General features: G+C 47.1%; 1 protein-coding gene across 2 annotated transcripts in view; it reads left to right on the forward strand.

Annotated features, from left to right (window-relative positions):
* The window catches only part of PCBD2 (pterin-4 alpha-carbinolamine dehydratase 2), a 48,053-nt gene that overhangs the window by 15,038 nt on the left and 16,216 nt on the right, over positions 1–16,799 (forward strand). The window lies entirely within an intron of this gene.

The following is a 16,799-nucleotide window of genomic DNA, read 5'->3' on the forward strand; positions in this document are numbered from 1 at the left end:
GCGTTAGCCAGTCGGTGCATTTTGAATATGCGAGGTCCCTTGACTGGGTTCACTATGGGTGAGCCTAGTCAGCATCTTTAGTCCCAGGGGAACATCGTGTTTTTAATCTCTTTGTCTCCCATAGGTTCTTACCTAAAGCCCTCTCTCACTGGGGACTGTCCCACTTCCTCCCCCCTTGCTTATTTGCCTGCTGAGTTGCTGGAGGTGGCTGAACAAGGGAGCTGCAGTGTGAAACCTGGGTGAAAGAAATGGGCACTTCAGGGCATCTCCAGTCCACCTGCCCTCAGTCCTGTGAGAGTGAGGCTGGGGTCCACCCAGGGCTTTGGCCCCACAGCGCCAGGCTTCTGTGAATACTGGTGTCCTGGGGGCCCATGCAGAGTCTTCCAGCCCTCCACCAAGCAGGCCCCCTCCAGGCCTGTTGACCTGCTGTTGATTAGGCACTCCTTTCTGTTTCGAGATAATTCTACTAGTCTCAGATCCTTTCTTCTTCTTTCCTTTTCTGGGATCGCTGGATCAGCACTCTGGGCTGATTTGTTTTGGTTTTCAGTCATAACGTGGGGTATGTCTGCAGAGGAGGGTTTAAAAAGAAGGGTTTAGAAACACTGCTTTGAAGCCATTCTGCATACCGAGCCCACTGCTGTCCAGTCGGCTCCGACTTGGGGTGACTCTGCAGGGCTGAGGGGAACTGACCAGTAGGGTTTGCAGGGCTGTGGTATTTCCCGAAGCCGACTGCCACATCGCACACAGAGTGGCCGGTGGCAGAATTCGAACTGTTGGCATTTCGGTAAGCAACACAGGGAACCTGTGATGTTGCCATTTTTAACCTCACAGTGCAGCCAAACCAATGTTCTTTGTAACAGTGTGGAGAGTTACAAAGCACTTTATGAGCCAAGGAGCCTGTGAGTGTCTACTGGGTTGTTAGCTCTCTGTCGGGTGACGTGGCAGCTAAGTCTTAGGGCCCCCATTTTGCCAGTGGAGGAGACAGGGAAGTTGAGGAACATTCTTGGATTAAACAAGCCAGCAGGTGGCAAGGCCCGCTTTCATAGTCTAGGTCTGCCCCTGCCCCCTGCCCCACGGTGACTGCCCTGCCTTGATGACACTCTTCCACACTCTGAGAGGCCGTAGAATAAATCAAGACGTGGGCTGCGGTTTCATTTAATAACGAACATCCTAGACTTGTGGATCATCATCTGTGCGCTTTAAAAAGAGTCTCTTTCTTTGTTCTATTTATGAAAAAGAGTGTTTATTTTGGAGGCCTGAGGAAGGCTATGTGGTCTTTGCATATCTTGCAGGAAGGGTAGCTGCTACTGATAGGACTTTGACCTGAAAGCAGTAGTTTATAATGCTAGATTCATCATTTCCTCGCCCTCGGTCACTTACAGATTAGAGGTCAGCGTCCCCGCTCCAGGTAGAAGGCTGCAAAGCACAGCTGAAAACCATGCTTGGAGAATGGGAACGCTGTCTGAGAAGGTAACCGTGTCCCACATTACTGTGTCCTCGGCTTCTGAGCTGGTGATCCCTCAGCTGTGGATCCAGATGTGCAGAAGGGAAGGCCGTAGCGATCTGGAATGTCTTCAGGGTGGTTCTGTTATGTGAGCGAGCGCGTCTCCTTTAAAGAGGAGGCCCAGCACGCAGGAATGCCCGGAACCCACAGTGACCCGCCAGGCCACTCTCTCTGGCAGGAGTGACTCAGCCAGCCTACTTTTGTGTGGTGCGCGTGGCTTGCTGATAAAAACACAACATTTCAGATCTTTTTCTGGACACCTTGTGTGTTGTACACTAGAAACCACGGCAAAGCACAAAGAAGGAAAATGTCCCTGTCATCTCTCTGCTCTGTTTAGTGATACGGTGTGTGCACTTCCTTGTGGTCACATGTGGCGGTGATGTGACTGGTCTTGTCTGTCCCAGCGCTTGGCAAGCGAGCCTCGGTGTGCAGAGTGGGACTGTGCTCCGCGGGGTTCTCACGACAGCGACCTTCCGGAGCAGGCCTTCAGGACTGACTTCCAAGGCATCCGAGTGCTTTGGAACCTTCATCCTTCCAGTTCGTAGCCTAGTGCATTTGCGCCACCCTGTGTCTGTGTGAAGGAGCCCTTGTGATGCTGTTAGGTACTGGGTCCACAAGGTCACATGTTCAAACCCTGCAACTGCTGCTCAGGAGAAAGATGAGCCTGTCTGCTCTGTAAAGATTTATAGTCCCAGTAATCTTATTGGGGTGTGATGATGTGGAATTGATCCAATGGCAGAGTATATGTAAGTGTGTGTATACACACACACACACATATATAATTTTATATTTGGGGAGGTCGTCATGCTATAGATCAGTGGTTCTCTACTTGTGGGTTGCGACCCCCTTGGGGGTTGAGTGACCCTTTCACGGTGGTCACCCGATTCATAACAGCAGCAAAATGACATTTATGGAAGTAGCAATGAAAATAATTTCATGGTTGGTGGGTCCCCAGCACATGAGGAACTGTGTGAAAGGGTCGTGGCATGAGGAAGGTTGAGAACTGCTGCCCTAGGGGTGCAGAATAGTAGGAATTGTAGAACATCACAGTGCCCGTGTGGGACTTGTGCATGCATCAAGAGGCAGCCGTGTGGCTGGAGTGGACGTGCCCTGCGTGGTTTCAAGTGAAGCACGGTGTGCATCGGGGGGTGTCCTCTCACCCTACGCAGTCTGCCTGCTGCGCAGATCCTCGGAGGAGCTGGGTGAAAGGAGAAGCTGTGCAGATGTCCCAGCCTTGCTTGCCGACAGTGAGGAAACTTGCAGCTCTCGAGGAGGAAGCGCAAAGCATGCAGCCTTGACCGTGGACAGCAATTCCATGTAAAGGAACCCAGATCTCCATGACTGGATCCGTAGGGGACTGTGATGAGCGGAGAAAAGGTTGAGGCTGTGAAGCATTTCATCTTGCTTGTAGCACCGTCCGTGCTCATGGAAACAGCAGTCAGGGGGTCAAGCAGCGCAGTGCACTGCGTAAACTGAGGCACAACACCCCTTGAAGTGTTCAAAAGGAAGGGTGTTCTTTGGAGGACTCAGGTACACCCAACCCAAGCACGGCATTTCAGCGGCCTCATCTGCATGTGAAAGTTGGACACTGAACAAGGAAGACTGAAGAAGAGTCAGGGCATTTGAACTCCGGCGTTGGTGAGAATACTGATGGTCCCATGGACTGCCCAGAGAACCAACAGCTCCGTCATGGAAATGTTCAGCCAGAGTGCTCCTCAGAGGGGGGTGCAAGATTGGGCTCGTGCACTTTGGACTTGTTGCCAGGAGAGACCAGTCCCGGGGAAAGGACAGCATGCTTGGTGGAGCGGAGGCGCAGCCACAAAGGGGAAGACCTTTGATGGACGGACTGACACAGTGGCTCACAATGCTGGTGAGCATGGCTCCGCCCGGCGGTGCTTCAGTCTGCTGTGCACGGGGTTGTTATGAGCCCGGGCTGCCTCCATGGCGAACACCAGCGCCCTTTAGCTGGACAATGGACTGTGGCACAGAGTCCTTTGCTGCTTTGGGCGGGGGAGGGCACTGAGTGAGTATTTTCCTGAAAAGACCGGTAGGCTACATGCATCGGAGAACCTATGCTCCAGGTGCTCCGGGTCAGTTGATTTCTCACTTCATGCATGGTGGACATTTTCCCTTGCCAGCAAAATCGTTTATCTCAGATTTTTCATAATTTCCTATGAATTCTATTACAAGTTAATACAGATCCATGGGATGCACAGCGGCATGTTAATTAACCAGTACCTCTCTTTACCGACAGGCTCTGTAAGTCTATCTGTTCTTTTGATTTTTTATGAACAGAAGCAGGTCGTACCGTTCCCTAGTCCAATCGTGTCAGGCAGAAGTGTACACTGGCTACCACAATCGTTTTCCTACCTTTTCTGCATGTTTCCTATACATGCCGTCAATTGATTACAAGCATATTTAGAGTTCATCATAGTGTCTTCCTGCTAAAGATACTCAGGATCCTCACATCCATTGAGATTGGGGCATACGTCTTAGTACTTGTTAAAAGTAAACAGATATCTCGCCTACATTGAGTTGACCTAGTAAAACAAACAACAGCAAGAAGACAAACCCTTAAGTTACAGTGAAAGCCAGAAAGATGTTACATCCCACAGCTTTACAGCGACGGTGCGCATGAACAGCGCCGCTCCGTGTAGGGAACGCCGTCAGACTCTCTGGTGGAGTTGTCCACCCTCACCCCACTTCCAACCTTCTTCCAGATAAAGAAAGCTCGTCTCATTGGGAAAGAGTTATTTCATAGGAAATAAAGTCTTTGTAAATCCTCAATCACATTTCCACACTTGCCAATTCTCTGGCAAGTAATGGCTTCTGAGTGGTGTAGGAAAGGTGTCTTTAAAGCAGACAGTCATTCGATGTATACAGCCTCGTTTTTGAATTTTCAAATCAGATAAACGGGCGTTTTCTCTTGGGCTGACTGCAGGTGACATCGCTGGGTCTCAGCCACTCAGAGTGAGACTCCTGATTGATTAGCTTTGTTTCCCCCTCATTTCACCTAGAAGGAATGTTTCCTGGGGCTCAGTGAGTGACCAGAACTCTGGGGACGCAACCCGAGCTGCTGCCCCGGTCTGAGGTGATCAGTGATCGCTACATCTGGGGTTGGTGTGCTCTGTGGTGTCCAGTCATGTCGGCAGCCAGAGAACCATGAAAGAATTTTCTTTTCAAGTCTCAGTGCATCATTCTTTCCGGCTCTGACCAGAGGTTAGAAGGCTTCTATTATGTATGTAACCAGGGTATTCATAACTGTCTTACATTCTTAATCTTTTGGCTATTTGGTTGAAATATATCTACGCCTCTTAAATATTGAAAGCATAATATCCTCTAACCTATAACTGCAGAGTTAAAATGAGTTTTACGTGAAATATTTAGTTGCAGGCCACATCTTCAGCTTTTTATGTGCCCAGTGGTCTTGTTCCTCCCCCCTCCCCCCCATTGTCTGATAGTGAGGTCATTTTCAGTTCTCTGAGAAATTCTACTCCCAGCCAGATGCGGCTCATATATTAAAAGTAGCACCTGTGGCTAATATCACAGCAGCTTACCATAAATTTACATGGTAACTAGGATTATATCTGTCAAGACTGGTAAAAAACATCTAGATTTAATTTGATTTCCAGTATTGTAGGAGCTATCCAACATTTTGCTTCATAACTATATTTTAAGAGTTAAAAATCGCTCCATTGTTAAGTTTTATGGCACTCCTAGTGCCCATTAAGTTGATTTGTTCAATGGAGGTCAGGGGAAAGCAACGTGGCTACATTAAGATCGGAAACTAGCCCATTTGTGACAAATTTAGCCCTTTCGTGTGAATCTTCTCAACGGCTCTGCCCTGATTGGATTCAGGTGTAGCTTATGTCAGTAGCATTTAACCTGGAAAGAATGGGCAGTGTGACTTGGCTGTTGTAAATTACAAAGCGGGTTGCCTTTGCTTATTTCCGTGTAGCCGTTGACTTTGAAGCTCCATGCCTGACTGCTCCACTGCTTTTGCTATAAACGCGTGGTTTGTGGCTTTAAAGACATCTCGGAAAATTGGGGTACGTGCCCTTGCCCCCCTCCCTCCTTTATGTGACCTCCCATAAATGACCTTATTCCCTGTTATCCTTTGGCCATCCCCAACATGTTCTGATTGGCACACCTGCAGTTAGAAAATTATTTTGGGGTGCCATTAAGTCACATTGTTCACCAGCTTTCGAACATTTACGAATACAATAACGATCCGCCACAAATCACAGTGATTTGCAAGGACCGGAGAATCCACTCCGACAAAGAAGAACTGAATGGTGAGTTTCTCCTGGGCTCTTCCAATTGACACGGAGCCCTGACGAGAAACTGGTAAGTCACCAGCCAGCGTCAGAAGGAAAGCCGAAGTTCATGCCTCCTGCACGCTTACTAGTTCAAGCAGCGGGGAAACGACGTTTCTGAATTAGTGGCTGTCATTTCTTAGACAATCACCTTGTGCCTGGAGGAGCGGATCATGGGGTTAAGTTTTGACAGTGAGGCGAGGGCCTCCCACAGCTGCTCAGCCCAGGGTCTGGAACCATGAATACAAGTACCCACTTCGAAGGGCGCGGAACAGCAGCCAAGAATTGTTACGCCGCCGATGTCGTAGAAGGGGAAGAAACCATTAGGAGTGAAGCTAAAATTCATACACGTCTTATGTGCTGATGTTGCTGGGTACCATCAAGTTGCCCAGCAGAAGGAAACGCAGGTGGGTCCCACCCCTCACTTGCGGGGCCTGCTGGGCCTGGGCTCATTGTGGCAGCCACGGGACCGTCCACTCGCTGAGGGTTGTCGTCTTTTCCTCTGACCCTGAACTCTACCAGTCCCCTCACCGGCTTGGGCAATGAGTCAGGAAGGTGAAGGAGCAATTGAGGCCTTTACCTTATTTACCGTGTTAGTGTGCTACCAGGTGTAAGTAACCACTTAACCCCAGAAGGCCAATTTGGAGCCTTCTACACATTTTGGCGAATCATGAACTCTCTGCTGTCTTTGTATACTTGGAATGCACCGAGGCTCTGGGTACCTTGGACGTCCTTGCTGGGAATCCAGACTGCGGGTCCTGTTGCTGCTTGGGCGAAGTGACCACGTGGCGGTGCGCAGATCCCTGCCTTTCCTCGCACGCCTTCCTTGATTGCCTTTGTGGTTGGCCTTTCTACCTTTGCCATCAGGGCCTGGGTTGGTGCCCCACTTTCCAAAGCCCAGGGAAATGCTTGGGATAGGGCAGCAGATTGGTCAATGTGTACCCTCTACTTGCTGGGGAACCCTGGTGGTGGAGTGGTTTCCACACTGGGCTGCGACCTGCAAGCTCAGCAGCCTCTCCGTGGCTTTCTCCTCCCCTTGAGTTTCACCCTCGGAAACTCACAGGTGCAGTTCTGCCCTGCCCTATAGGGTCGGTCGCTGTAGGACATTGATCCAATGGCCGTGAGTTTTTTTGTTTTGTTTTTTTTACTTTCAAGAACAGACGGTAAAACGTTTCAAGTCTAAAGAGGAGCTGATACCAAGGGCTTAATAGTAAGTAAATGTCTAGATAAGAACAATGGCAACATATGTACAAATATGCCCGAGACAATTGATGCATGGATTGTAATAAGAGATGTAAGAGTCCCCAATAAAATGATCTTTTAATTAAAAAAAAGTTTCGGGTCTTGTGTGAAAAGCAGAAACACCAGAGACCGGTGACTTGTTCGGCTGGCCAGGATGCTTGTTCTCCTCCATCTCCCATTGCCCTTAGAAGAAGCAAATGTGTCTGTTGCTTCCGAAAGATCAGCTGGTGCTCTGAAGCGGGCAGGAATCCTGAGTTTGCTGGCAAGGATGCCGTCTCACCAGCGGACCCTGCCACCGAAGCCCATTGCCGTTGATCCTGACTTCCTTGACTCATAGCCCTCAGTTTACCCCACAGAGGGCTTCGGAGCAGCATCTGCCCAAGGGTCCAGAGACACAACCTCAGAAAGCTGGATTTTGGAAGAGAACTGAAACGTCTTTTAGGACACCAGGTGGTTTTCAGAAAGACGCGTCATTTTCAACGCCAAACTGAGTGGCAATAATCAGCCATTGTCCAGTGGCAGACTGCAGCGCTCATTGATAGAATCTTACCTTACGGGGTTTAGATCGGGGCAAATGGCTATTATTTAAAGTCAAATGGACCAGCTTTGTCGAACTGCACATGGGTATGAAGGTTGCATGTTGGCAGTATTTGGCTTGGTTCCTTCATATGTAAGATCCCTTGTTGAAAAATGAGCACAATGCATTTTTACTTAGAATTTTGTTTTAATCCATGTAAAATGGTGTTGTGACGGAATTTCAGATTTTACTTGGGAACAAATTATATATTCTAATGAGATCTTTATTTGACAAATTTTGGCCATTACAATGTAGTTCCAATTGGAGAATGAGATATGTCCATTTTACAAGAATTTTTTCTCCTCATTATTTTAATCAACAGATGTTTATCTCATAAATAATGCAACGTTTCCTTCAATAGATTATTGAAGATAAGTTTATTTAAGAAAAATCCTGCCCTAATCACATTTTTGTTCTTCTGAGTCTGTGCTGTATGTCTCTTCTAATATTGCAGTATTCTGGGAGTGTAATTAAGAATGGACCCTGTTGGAAAATGTTGAGAAGAGGCAAAAAAGCAAGTTGCAATCCATTGCCTATTTGCAAATTAACCATTGCCTTCCAAGGGCACAGCAGACCCACACAGCGGACGGACATCGCTAATCCAGGGGGTACCCGTTCCGGGCTCTGATGCACGCTGTTTTACACGCTCACCGTTTGAAGTTCCAGGCCGAAGCTGACCTTTCACATGTGTGCCGTTCACAGTAGGACTCTCCACTCGCTGCTCCCTGTCAGGACGGATTACGGTGACACAGCCCAGGGCTCACTTGGGCTGCAATTAAGGTTTTGATCAGAATTATCTCGCTCACAAACAATCACATTTGTTAAAATGTTACATCTGCCCTGAAAACCGCCGGCAGCCTCTCGGTTGATCAGGGTGATGGGAGTGTAAGCCCTCATTTGCTTTTCATCAAATGACAAACCTTCTTGTACATGTTCTCCTTTCTTTTCTTTTTGGTCGTTTGCTGGTTTGGGTCTTTGATTTCACTGGGTTTGGAAGGAAACGGTGACTTGAAATTGGCATGAAGCTCCTTGAAGACTTGGGGGGATTTGATTGGATTTGCTCTTGGTGCACAGCAGAATTAGCCAGTCGGGAGCCAGTATTCTTGCCCCAAACTGCTAGTGCTGGTTCCGCGTCCCTCACACGAGGAAACGTTTTAGCCCTTGTGAGGGTGGGGGCTCGAGGTTTAGATTCCTGGTCTGCAGTTCCTGGCATCTCCATGCCCAGAATGTTGCTGCCTTTCCGTGTTGACCACAGTGCCCACCGACAGTCCTGGCTGTCACCGACTGTGGGCGCCAAGAGGGCACGCAGCAGGGCCCTTCGTGGCCTTGCGCTGTGTCCTTCCACGTGCTTCTCAGAGTCCTTTTCCCATCAACCAGTGGCAGCTGGGATGTGCTGAAGTGGCCTTTCTCACTGACCGCCTGCCTTGTTGTGCCTACAGCCTGAGATGGCTACCAGGGGGCTGTGCATCTGAGGCTGTTTCTCCCTCGACCCCTGAGATGGCTACCAGGGGGCTGTGCATCTGAGGCTGTTTCTCCCTCGACCGGGAGTCTGGTCTTCGTTTTATGTGAAGAAGTCTGTTTCCGTGGTACTTATGGTTGCTGAGAGGGTTACTTTGGGAACAGGATTGGAGTTTGGGTTGAGTTTGACTTAGATTGGGAATCAACCTTTTGTTTGGTTTTGTGTGAGAGAAGAGGCCGGGAAGCTGTCCCCGAGGTGTCGAGGTGTTGCGGTGTCGTGGTGCGCAGGAAGGGAAGGAACAGGAACGAGGTTAGGAGTTTGTGAAGTTGGGGCCAGCTTGATAGTCTGAGAGGTTTAGCAATTTTAATTACTTGAAAAATATACATAGGCTTCGAATGCTGTTAAAGGGATTTATGACCAGGTTTTAAAATACCGCATGAACCCCAAACCATTTCCCATTTGTTTCGACTTCACCAAACTCATTATTACTAACTCATAAAATTGCAAGTGGTAAAAGAAGAGCATTGTACCGCCCCCCTCCCCCATCCCTTTATTCAGCTCTAATTTTTTTACATACTTTTATTGGGGGCTCTTACATCTCTTATCACAATCCATACATTCATCCAGTGGGTCAAGCACATTTGCACATATGCTGCCATCATCATTTTCAAAGCATTCTCTTCCTACCTGAGCCCCTGATATCAGCTCCCCATTTCTTCCCCTTCCCTTCCCCGGCCACCCTCCCTTACGAACCCTTGCTAAGTTATAGATTAATTTTCCCATATCTTACATCGTCCTCTGTTGCCCCTCACCCACTTTCCCATTATTTGTCCTCCTGGGAGAAGGTTCTAGATTGATCCTTGTGATCGATTCCCCTTATGTCCCCCACCCTCTCCTAAACCTCTTGGTATCTCTACTGTCTTTGTTGGCCCTGAGGGGTTTATCTCTCCTAGATTTCCTGTGTTTCAGACTCTTAACTGTAGCAGTGTGCATGTTCTGGTCTAATCTGATTTGTAAGGTAGAATTGAGGTCATGATAGTGGGGGGAAGGAAGCACCAAAGAGCTAGAGGAAAGTTGTGTGTTTCTTCAGTGCTATACTGCACCCTGACTGGCTCATCTCTTCCCCTGTAACCTCTCTGTGAGGGAATGTCATCCATTTGTCTACAGATGGGCATTGGGTCTCCCCTCTGTGGCCTCTCCCAAACCCCATTTACCTTGGGTATGGTTTTATTCTGGGTCTTAGATGCCCGATACCTGATCCCATCAACACCTCATGATCACACAAGCTGGTGTGCTTCTTCCATGTGGGCTTTGTTGCTTCTGAGCTAGAAGGCCACTTGTTTATCTTCAAGCCTTTAAGACCTCAGATGCTATATACCTTTTTAAAAAATATTTATTTATTTATTGCTATATATCTTTTGCTAGCCAGGCACTATCAGCTTTCTTCACCACATTTGCTTATACCCTCATTTTGTCTTCAACGATCGTGTCAGGAAGGTGAGCATCACAGAATACTGGATTGTTAGAACAGTGTTCTTGTGTTAAGGGAGTACTTGAGTTGAGGCCCAATGTTGATCTGCAGCCTTAGTTCTTAACATATAGATATGAGTACATCGTTCTATTCCCCACTCATTATAAATATATTTACATATGTACGTATTTAGGCCTCTATAAATGCCCTTTGCCTCCTAGTTCTTTCTTCTATTTCCTTTTCGTTTCCTCTTGTCCCACCATCATGTTCAGCTTTCATTCAGGTTTAGTAATTCCTCGCTGATACATTGCCCTTGATTGAGCCCCACCAGGCATCCTATCAGCTCTAATTTTTTAAGCTTTTAAATAAAGTAGGTTTTAATGTTTCTTTTTAAATCCAAAGGCTTTAATGAAATGGCCATACGAATTTACCTTACCATTCATTTTTCTCTATTATTATACTTGTCAGCAGGTTAAAAAAACAAACTCAATTCGTCATTAAAACATTCAACATCATTCTAAAAGTCACATTTGGAATCTCCCTGACCAAAAGAGAAACACGTTTAAAGAAAACACTGAACAGTCTTGCATGTTAAGAGAAAACACCAACCTGGAACCTTCCAGAATTTGGGGGAGCCCACGTTCCTTTTTAGCTGTCAGTCGGTCCTGATCACCTTCTTCGGAAGTGGTAGACACCCAGAAGGTGGCCGGGCCCATTCAGTAACTGTCTTAACAACTCAGGATAATGTAGTGCATTTCCAGTTTCCAGGTTTTACTGTTTCTGTTGTTACTCATTTGACAATGTTAAACTCTGTATCTGTAAATTGTCCTAGCCACACAGTGTGTGGGGACAGCCACTGGATCATGGGGGGAACTTGGGAGCAGGTTTCTCCAAAGCCCAAGGCGGTCAGGAGACATAGTGGGGAGAGTGCCCCAGTCTGTGTAAAAAAACTAGAGAGACCCCTATGTCCTGGGCAGCACCCCCCACTTGTAGACCCAACTCCCAGCCTCTCTCCTTCCTTGGACCCAAGGACAGTCACCAGGGCCTGACCACAGCCTCCTGTCTGCAGCGAGCAGCAGCTCCCTCTGCGCGTGTCAGAAGGTTCAAAAGTGCTCTTTTCACAAAGGTCGAGATAGGCATCTGTGACAGGGCTCTGCTCTCTCAAGTCATGAAACTGAAAGATAAATTGGACACTTAACTACCTTCAAGTTTCACTGGAACTTGTAAAAACACTTCTGAGGTCCCCACTATGGCTTGCGCACCAGACAGAGGCCTCTAGATTCTTTCCCAATTAGCCAGGCGAAACATACCGTCGCTTCCTAAAGGACACGGTTGCTGGCCGGAGAAGTCCCTACTCTGATCGGAGAAGAATCTTTGTGTAATCACCAAGAAACACAGCACTTCACACTGTGGGTGGGTCAGCACTGTGCGTTCCCACCCTTCCCGGACTGGAGAAGCCGAGGCCGTGGGGCGAAGTCACCAGCGTGGGTGGCAGACAGAGGCCGGCACCGCAAGCATGGTCTCTTCCAAGATTTTGCTCGGGTACGACCTCCAAACCTTTGACATGGATGGCCCCAGGAAGATTTCAAGAGAAAGCAGAACACATCTTTGGTAAACAAAATGAATCCAATCTCTAAATACAGTTAAGAGGTGGTTTTCTCATCGGTCAGTGTAAGACATAAAAAAAAAAATTATCAAGGGTTTGTGAGGGAAGGAAGGTTGGGAAGGGAGGGGAAATAAGTGAGAAGCTGATACCAAGGGCTCAAGTAGAAAGAAAATGTTTTGAGAATGATGATGGCACCATTTGTACAAATGTGCTCGGCACAATGGATGGATGTATGGATTGTAATAAGAGTTGTACGAACCCCCAATAAATGATTTTTTTTAAAAAAGATGTTTTTCTGAGTCTCAAGGATTTAGGTCATGTGACAGCTTCAGCCCTCCCAGTCCCTGGCAAACATTGCTCTCTGGATTGTGTGTGTCTTCTGAACACCCTCAGTGTATTTCTACAACCCCCCCCCCCCATCCCTACCCCCTGCCCGCCATCTAGTCCCCATTCCCACACCTCAGCCTGTTAATATAGTCCTGGATTGGCAACCAATGCAGGAGGCTTTAAAAAGTTCTTGGGAACATGCAGCGATGATGGGGTCTTTGAAGTGTCAGGACACTGTAGGCATGGCCTTCGCGTTTGCATCGGGAGCATGAGGTGAGATTAGGCAGACCAGAGGCCAGTGGGGACTGCCACCTCACTATGCGGTTCTACAGAGATGAGCATTTTGAAAACGTGCGATGTGGGCCCCTTCAGAGAAGTCTTCTTTTGCTTTCTCTGGCACCCAGACAGACAGAAACAGAGCTCTTTTGCATCCCTGACTCCTTGGCACCGCCACCGCCTGCCCGTGGACGTTCTCTCTGGGATAAGCATGGGAGGTGGGTGCGGAGGCCGGCTGGCACGCCTGCGGACACTCAGCACTCTGAGCATATTCCCTGAGCGGCTGACCCCGTGATCTTTCCACAGTGCACTCTGCCTGCCTGCTGCCAGTTTGGTGGGCAGGCTGTTTTGTTCTAATAGATCCAGTTGTCATTTTTTTGGTCACGGGATACTTTTCTCTGACATAATTTGTTACTTTTATAGGTACTGAGCAAAAGAGGACTTTATCTTAGGATCTCATCATTTCACAGGACATGGGGGAAAAAGGTTTTAAAAAAAATCATTTTATTGGGGACTCTTACAACTCTTGTTATAATCCATACATTGATTGCATCAGGCATGTTTGTACATATGTTGCCTTCATTCATTTCTAGACATTTACTTTCTATTGAGCCCTTGGTATCAGCTCCTCACATTTTCCCCCTTCCATCTCCCCCAAAAGGTTTTTAAATAGCTCCTTTTCATTTATCCTGTATACCCCCAAATTATACAACTGCTCTCCTAGTTTTGTCTAAGAAACTCTTTGCAGTGTTTTGTTGGTAGAATATTCAAAGGATCTATGTTCAGGAAGGTTGGCTTAAGTAGCTATACGTAGTGTATGCACATTGCTCTGGAATGATTGACGCATGGACACGGAATCAATTCTACAAGAGAAAGTCAGCTGGGGGATTGTGCTGCTTCCCAACATCAAGGAACTGTGGAGCCACATGGAAAATGAGTAGGACGCCATCCTAATCTTAGAAGATTCAGGACACAGAATTAACATGAGGTGGTAATGATGGAGAAACGTGGACAGGGGAGATAATGCAAACAACATGCAGAAGTGATATCTTCTTTTTCTCAGCCTTCTATAAGCTTTAGTTTTTGCTTATAATAAATCATTTTAATTACAAATTGTAGAGAACAGTAAAATCAGTCATTGCAAAAAGGATACTCTGAGATCAGAGATTTGTAGCCAAGTGACTCTGGACAAGAGATGTGTCCTCTCCGAACCTCATTCTCTTCTAAGATGGGAATGACAAACCGCTCACTGGGTTTTAGTGAGTGCCTGGTCTGAAGCAGTTATATTTCATACATGCTCTTACTATTGTTCTTTCTCTATCTGTCCCTAGTACCGAACAGGGAGAATCAACGGTCCAAAGGTTGGCACTGTGGCACACTAAGAGCTGTATCGACAAGAATGAGTGATGTGGAGAAGGCCCTACTTGATCACAGGAGAGGCTACTTGTAGGTGTTTCCAGGCTCATGATGAATCTAAAAGGGCTGCATGGTTAAAGCGGGAACAATCAGAGATTGTGAGAGGCATCCCGTTCCTCGCACATTCAGGTCGGCGGTGATATTCTTTATCACTCCTGGCCGTGACTGTGTGTCAGGCACTGTGCACTGTGACCGGCATGCATCATGTTCTTGTCCTCAGTCAGGCTTAGGGCCCTCATCCGATTATCTTCTTGTCTTATTGCACTGCTTTGGTCGAATAGGTGTGCTTTTAACATGTTCTTGTCCTCTTGAAGGAGCCCTGGTGGTTACACCTTGGGCTGCTAAGCGCAAGGTCAGCTGTTCGGAACCATCAGCCATTCTGCAGGAGAGGAACAAGGCTTTCTACTCCTATAAAGAAAGAGTTACAGTCTTGGAAACGCACAGGGGCAGTTCTCTGCCTTTACATCGTTGGGAGTCGGAATTGAGTTGATGGCAGTGAATTTGATTTGGTTTTCATATTCTTCTAGCATGTTTGTAAATCAAATAAAAATGTGGATAATTAGCAGTTTACCCATTCCTTCATCTATTGGTGGGCATTTAGATAGTTCCCGATATTTGTCATTGCTGTCAGACCTGTAACAAGCTTCCTTCTCTCTGTGTGTACAAGTCTGAGTGTTTTCCTAGGATAGATTCCCGGACATAGACTTGCTGGCTAACACTCTGGTATGCAGATTAACACAAAGGAAGATTCAGGACTGTGAGAAAGGCAGGGCTTGGTAACAGTCACACTGCAAGTCAGCGGCTAGGTGCTCTGTCATTGTAGCACTCTATTCAGGCACAAGACTTGTGGTGACGTCAGACCTTATGATGTCAGAGCAATGTGTGCTCACTGAACTGCTTCAGGAAAACTCAACTGAGGAGGCAGACATCAGAAGCAGAGGTCCTAGAAACAGGAATTCACACACGGGCCCTTCTTTACCAGCACCCACTGTTGACTCTGCTCCCTTGGAGCGTCACCAGCCATACTGCGGATTTGGAGTCTGTTACCCGAGTTTTCACAAAGGTGCACAGTGTCAGGCTCTAACCAAAGTTATCGACTGCCGACTGCCTGAAGAGGAATACTCCCAAGCATTTGCCCTTCGTCCCCAAATCAATGCTCCAGGTTGGAATGAGAGCCACTACCTGCTGTCCTCTTTCCTGTGTGAGATTGAAAAACGGTGCCAGTCAAATTGGCTAGATTCTGCTCACAACGGGGCTGGCTAGGTTTGGTGAGGATGTTGCTGTGGACTCCAGGAGAGCGGAGGTTAGGGGGGCTTACTGTCCGCTAGCACTGTCTCCATCCACTTGGGTTGTGACAATCTTGTTGCTTTCAGCGGAGCAATTGGATTTGACACTGGCCTTCATTGGCAGGAATAATGATATATATGTATTTGCCTGGGTAAGCAAATTGATAAACTTGTAATAAAGTGTATCAGACCGTTTCTTTGGCAGGACCGACCAGAACAGCTTGTGAAGCAGAGCCACTTCCAGTGGAGCATGGCAAGTTTGGAGAACTCTCAGCAACAGCGGAAAGCATACTTGAAACCACCCTTCACCAACTGTTTGTTTTCCTCTTCCCCAACCAAGTTTACAGAAATTTGGTCAGACAGGCATTGTGTTTTGATTTAAAATATTTTCAGTAAATTATTATCTGCCAAATGCGTAAGTGTCCCTGCACTCTTTCTTTCTCCAGTGTACCTCTAAACCCTTCCCCCAGTCGCCGTCCTCCTCGTCTGCCCAGCAAAGGGCGCGAATATGTGAGGAGGGTAAAGGGACCCAGAGAAAGCTCAAAGTTCCAAGGCTGTCCATGTAGCTGTAGCTAAACAAAAAGGCACGAGCTCAAGGTTAGTTCCATAGCTTTCCCCCTATGGCCTCACCCCCCAAAGCCATTGATTCGTTCGGTATTAGACCTGGCTACGCAGAGCCGGAATGCCCATGAGCATATAGGAAGGCCTCGTAATTTGCACTAAAGAGTCAGCTCTTCAGTAATATAAAACAAAACAAGAAAAGCAACAAGAACTGTGGTTTATAACACCACACCTGGTCCAGATTGTCCTGGATGAATCCATATTTGCTCCACTGCAAATGATTTTGAGGGTGGAATTCTTGGATTGTTTTCTGTCTCATAAGCCCTTGACATTGTATTGGGACCTGTGTGCGCGCAAACCTCTGACATGGGAAAGGCCAGCGCAGCCTCCCACTGAAATGCAGGTTGGTTGCATTTATTCTGCGTGTTCCTAGAATGAGGAAACGATATGACAATAAACAGAAATGCCCTTGCTGAAGAGAGAAGGGAAGCTGGTGTTTATCTGGTCAGGTGGTTTAGATTAGCCGCGATGCAGCTCTGTATTATGTTACTTTAAATCATTGTGTCCCAACAGGACATAAATTATGAAGATTGTTACAGTATGTTTCATCCTATGTAAGATCAACAAATTGGAATAATTTTTTTATAGGAAAATCACAGTGCTTTTGGCAAGGCTATTGAAGCCTTTAATTTGACTCCAGTATTTCTCAAATAGTATTGCCTAAAATATAAAGTCTGATTTGCATAAAGTATGAAATA

This window comes from Tenrec ecaudatus, chromosome 2 (genome assembly GCF_050624435.1).
Source record: "Tenrec ecaudatus isolate mTenEca1 chromosome 2, mTenEca1.hap1, whole genome shotgun sequence".
Classification (NCBI taxonomy): domain Eukaryota; kingdom Metazoa; phylum Chordata; class Mammalia; order Afrosoricida; family Tenrecidae; genus Tenrec; species Tenrec ecaudatus.